Source organism: Semicossyphus pulcher, unplaced genomic scaffold (assembly GCF_022749685.1).
Source record: "Semicossyphus pulcher isolate SPU_LCO1_2020_fin unplaced genomic scaffold, fSemPul1.0.p SCAF_9, whole genome shotgun sequence".
Taxonomy (NCBI): domain Eukaryota; kingdom Metazoa; phylum Chordata; class Actinopteri; order Labriformes; family Labridae; genus Semicossyphus; species Semicossyphus pulcher.
In genome coordinates, this window is record NW_027211770.1 from 25,310,189 (window position 1) to 25,316,188 (window position 6,000).

Consider the following 6,000-nt stretch of genomic DNA (forward strand, 5'->3'; position numbering starts at 1 on the left):
ATTATATTTCGCTATAATTTTGTATCACATGAACATTTCAATTGGAAAGTATTTACAAAGTAGTTTGAACTACCTTTTCTAAGTAGCTTTAGTCATCCAAATAGAGTTCTCCTTTAGCTTTGTTGTAGTTCAGCTTCTTCCACAGTGATTGAATTGGAAAAGTTATAAAGCACTGCTTGCTGGTGGATGTTTTTTTTTAGATAGAATTGCAATAAATACAGTTGAGGGATTTACTGACTCTGCCGAAGATGAAAGATGGAGAAAGATGAACAGGCGAGAACCCCGGGACTGATTAATGAGTCAGCTAATCAAAGCCCGGCATTAGTTACTTGCAGTGTTGGATTTGTTTATAAATAATAATTATTCACTATTAATTAGATTTGACAGAATGGAGGGAATCAGGAGCCAGCCATGTTTAGGATGTTGGCCAATGCCTCATTAGGCTGTTATTTTGGACGCTAGTTTGTGATTTTTAACTGATGCAAAATAAATGATTTATGATGAATGGATGCTGAAGATAGATAGAATGGTTACAATAGCAGAAAATCATTCATCTTACGCCTTTAACTGCGTAATTTATCGTTTTATTCGACCTGTAATAGAGTTGATCATTGATCTGCTAAGTGGACTTAATCTGATGAGACCTGAGATCGATTGCTTCTGTCTCCGCCCACGTACTGACGAAAATCGCGGTACTTTGCTGCAGAGGAAACATCAGACTATCACTCAACATTTTGAAGGTATGTTGTCATTTTTAAACAGAGTAACTTCGCTGTAATATCTTGCTAACAGGTCAAGAGTGTCAAGAGAGTGTTGAGCTAACATTTTGAGTTAGTTTAAGTAAAGTTTAAGAGAGTAGTAAAACGTGTGTGAGTGGAGCCCCTGCTGAATCACAGAGGAAACCCCGTAGCTATGTCAAGTACTGCCACAATTCTCATTTACATATATTAATATTTTAGCATGAACTGGGTTCATGCTACTCTATGCTTTACACAAAATTGTGTATATTCTGTCTGAATAAATTAGACTACAGTTGTCCTTGAGGAAACATCCCTCACTGAGATTATTTCTCTCAGTTTTTCAGGGGTGTAATTGTTGCTAACACAGTATACAGTGTACACTACAGAAAAATAATACAAGTAAATGAATAGAGAGTGTGGGTTCAGTCTTTAGCCTGAGGGAAACCAAAATTCAACATAGTTTAAAGACTCTAACTTAATGCTGTTGTTTGTACAAAACAATTAAACCGAGCATGGTATGGTTCACTGTTCTCTAATCAGCATGTCCTCCTCCTTCTCTTCCTTTAGACATACTGTATTTGCTTTGAAATGCTGCAGGAGACTTATTTTACACGTCCACAGTAGCGTAGAAACATCTCCTCTGCATGACATGACAACAAAACATGCCGTATACGCGGTTTTGAAGCTTCATTAATGGTATTCATGATTTCAATCAGTGACTCAGCCGAGTTACCGTGTACTCACAGAAATTATTTATAGACCTGTCACAAGTTGCAATTTGTTTGTTGTTCTAAGTTATTCAATAAAAGTAGAAACACCTGCTTAAATGTTGACATAAATTTGCATTTTGACTCAGATTTTACAAAGCCAATTACCCCCAGACGTCGTCAGCTCCCATCATCCTGCGTGACATCCTGAGCGCAGAGGAAGTGGGCTCAGAGGAAGGCTGAGGCAGAGGAATATTTCTTCATTTTGGTAAGACATGACATGCATCAGAGTGAGGAAATCCTGCGTTTTGCACTGCAGGTAAAAGCAAAAAAGCAATTTACACACGCAACGTTTACTGTGCACAGCATGCTGACACGTGTCTGTTATTCAACTTATATTCTACCTTATACAATGCTGATAGGTGTATGAAAAACATGTATACATGTATACGAAGACAATGGGTCACTACTTCCTCCCACTATACAAAAGTGAAGCCATATATACAAGATTGGACAAGAGCCAGTTCTAGCCATATTCCAACTGCTCACTCTGGAGTCGTCTTGGCTGTAACGTCAAGTGCGATGTTTCCACATTCTCATCGATTTATTGTATTCATTAATTTATTTTTTATTTAAAAGCAATACCGTCTTAGTGTCTGATTTTGTCCCTGAAGGCAACACTGCCAAGAAGAACATAAACGATCATGTTGTTCCTGCATCAATGTGCAGAATGAATGTGAGCATCGAGCTGGACTTGAGGGCTTCTAGAGACTTGGAGAGCCCGCAGAGACTCGCTAAGATGAGATAGAGAGAGACTGAAAGTGGACCCTCATTTCAGACTACGTGTGGGAGGAAGGGGCTTGTTGGTGGAATGGGCATAACAATAACTCAAAGGGGACAATAGTAAAAAAGGAAATGCTTAATGTTAGGAATGAGTGTGTTTGAGCTAGCTCAGTAATTTCAAATGTGGGCTGAAGGCAAGGTAATGCAAAAGAGAAGTGGCTTTGTGTAAAGGGGTGAATTTTTAAATGTGGTACAGTAATAAAGTGTAAGTAGAGCCAGAGAAAACTTCTCCCAGGCCCTCTTACTCACAGAAAAGCAGGAGACTTTTTCCTAAGGAGGTAGACCTCATCCTCTTGAAGCTAACACTAATTAGCGTTGTCATCTTACAGCTCTGACCTTTTGTAGATTTTCCATATTTTACCTTGGGTCTTTAATTTCTCTTCAAGTGAAGGTTCCCACAGCCGCAGCATCCAGTTATTGTAACACAGTTTTTACTCAAAAATGCCCATATGTCCTGCTAAAAATGCTCGTTTTATCTCTATTTTCCATGATTTAAATGAGTGACCGTTTTCTTGTAGCCTGTCTTGTACAGGGTAATGTGATGCGTTTAAACCTGGCCCATGTTTGACATATTTTAGGGTCTCAATGACCGTTCAGTTGAGGAGTAAAATCATTTTTTTAAAACAAGAGGCGGCTGTTGCATCTCTCTCTCGGGGGCCACCAGACTTCATTGACAGAAGCAGTGATTTTAGTCATAATCATAATTAAGTCAGTTTTTCACACTGTGGATAGTGACTTTTTTCTTGTAGCCTGTCTTGTTCTGTTTTTTAAACCTATTTTTACATCATTTGAGATCTAAACTACATTTAAATTAATGAGTAAGATGCTTAAAAACCACAGGCAGCTGTGTCTATCTTTTCAGGTCCACCAGCCTCCATTGACAAAAACAGTGATTTAAGTCATAATCCTAATCATTTTTGCAAAAGAATGTTGCACTTTAATTAACTCCGTTTTTCATGACTGCAGTGAGAAACTTTTTTTTTGGAGCCTGTCTTTTACTGGTGTTTCTAAGACTTATTTGTTCATAATTTGAGATCTAAACTACATTTAAGTTAATGAGTAAGACGCTCTTTTTGAAATCACAGGCAGCTGTGTCATCTGTCTTTACAGGGCCGCCAGACTCAATTGACAAAAACAGCATTTTTGCAGGAAAATGCTGCACTCTAATTAACTGTTTTTTATGGTTGTCGTGAGTGACTTTTTTCTTGTAGCTCATCTTGTACTGGGTAATCTGGTGTTTTTAAAACCTATTTGTACATAATTTGAGGTCTAAACTACATTTAAGTTAATGACTAAGATGCTTTTTTTTTTACGACACGCAGCTGTGTCATCTCTCTTTACAGGGCCGCCAGACTCCATTGACAAAAACAGCATTTTTGCAAGAAAATGTTGCACTCTAATTAACTCTGTTTTTCAAGACTGTGGAGAGTGACTTATTTCTTGTTGCCAGTCTTGTGCTGGGTAATCTGCTGTTTTTTAAACTTATTTTTACATAATTTGAGGTCTAAACTACATTTAAGTTAAAGCTGCCGTGAGGAATTTATCACTGGTTATGAAACGGACTGAAATTAATTCTGATTACTCTATATGAGCTACAAAAGCAAACCAGACCATCAGCAACACGATTGATTATTTCTATATAGTTATTTTTGAATGCCTGAAACTGCTGCCGGGGGGGGGGGTAGGTGTCAGACGAAGTGATTAACCGCACGCTGCCTTTGTTTACATTTTCCAGGGAAAAAAATGTATGTGAGTGATACATGTGACTGTTAAAGAAAGCAGGATGATCTTTTGTTTAAAAACACCACTGAAGCCTGTACAGGACAAAATGAGCAAAGAGATGCGAGGTACGGCTTTGTCCACAGGGGGCGCCAAAATCAACACAAACCAAAAGTTCCTCACAGGAGCTTTAATGAGTAAGATGCATTTTTTTTTAAACCACAGGCAGCTGTGTCCTCTATCTTTCCAGGGCTGCCAGAATCCACTGGGGGGAAAAAAAAACTGGGATTTTTCATACTCGCAAAAAGAAAATGTTGCACTCTAATTAACTCATGACTGTAGAGAGTGACTTTTTTCTTGTACTGGGTAATTTGGTGCTTTTAGAACTTATTTTTACATCATGGGTCTGATGAAGTTGGCAAAGCTGCTTGGGTTGCGGTGACCGCTTAGGATCATGTGGTCGGTTAATTATACGTTTTGGGATGAGGGCACAAGAGGAGGGTTTTCTTCACTGCGCTGTATCATTAGGGCACAAGTATCTTGTGTTTAATTCAAATTAATTTGAGATCTAAATTACATATAAGTTCATGAGTAAGATGCTTTTTTTTGAAAACCACTTGCAGCTGTGTTATCTGTCTCTTCGGCGCCACCAGACTCCACTGACAAAAACAGTGATTTTTGTCATACTCAATATCATTTCTGCAAGTTACACTCTCATTATCTCCATTTCTCATGACTTGGGTGAGTGACCGTTTTCTTGTAGACAATCTTGTACTGGGCTAACTAGCTTAACGGCGCTGTCATGATGCAAAATACATGACTTTTTAAATTGTCCTCGGCTTCCTTTGAAATGAAATCTCCGAGTCACTGATTGTTTGATGTATGATGGGCTCGTGATGCGTAGGAAAGTGTGACTGGCCACAATGCCACAAAGTGCATCATTCCTCATCGGGGGGAGGAGCAGAGAGGTGTGTTTGATGGATTGTAACTTAACCACACTTTGTAGTGAGCTATTGAAAACTGTGCAAGATGAATTGTAGCATGTGCGTGCATATGCTTGTCTGTTTAGACGAATGATTAAATGTATGTCTGGGCCTTTGTGCCTTTCATCCCTGTGTTTGAGCCACGGAGACACCTTGAGTGGCTGGGCTGAAACGACAGTCATTTCACACCCAATTAATAGAGTATAAAGCAGAAGCATACGATAATGTCAGATGTTGGCACCTTGACTGTAAGGACAAACACAGAAGGACACCTCGGCGAGCTTGTTTGAAGAGCGGGGCGGTTAATGCAAACATGTCTGACTCGGAGTACGTCTGGCTGCGGGAACCTGTCCCTGAAGTGTCTGCTGTAGAGCAACAGTCGGGCTGAGACGCCCCACCAGCCTGTTTAGTATGGTAATGTATGGAGATGCGGGCACGGGCACTTTTCCCCTCTTTCCCCTTGCTCCGTCTTTAAGCCCACACATTAATTGGCATGGCAGAGGCGGCAGTCACTTGGTTGTAATCACTGTCCCTCGGAGAACCCCACTGAGAGGGGATTGAAGGGGAGAGGGACGGAGGGAGAGCGAGCGAGAGCCTTTTCCTCTGAGTTATGTTATCCCAAGAGGGACGAGGAGAGCAGAAAGACAGGGAGGGGAAAGAAAGACAGGAAGATATAAGACAAGGAGAGAAAAAAAAATGGGAGAAGCTGGAGAGGAAATTGTGATGTGAGCCTCCTCTGCTCTGGGATGAAGGGAGGACTACAGAGAGAAGGAAGGGAGATTGGATGGGAGATTCATGTTGGGGATTATGGATCAAGATTGATAGTTGGATCGGTGGGAAAAAAGGGTAGGGGGAGGGGGCTTAGGATGTTTGATCGACATGAAGAAGATGAGAAGGAAAAAGAAGGGAGGGGCGGGTCAGAAAATGACAGAGGTCTATTGACATTTCAGCTCCACCTGTTGGAACATAATTGGTTTTCAATCTCTGTTAACTTCCCAAACGGCAAGA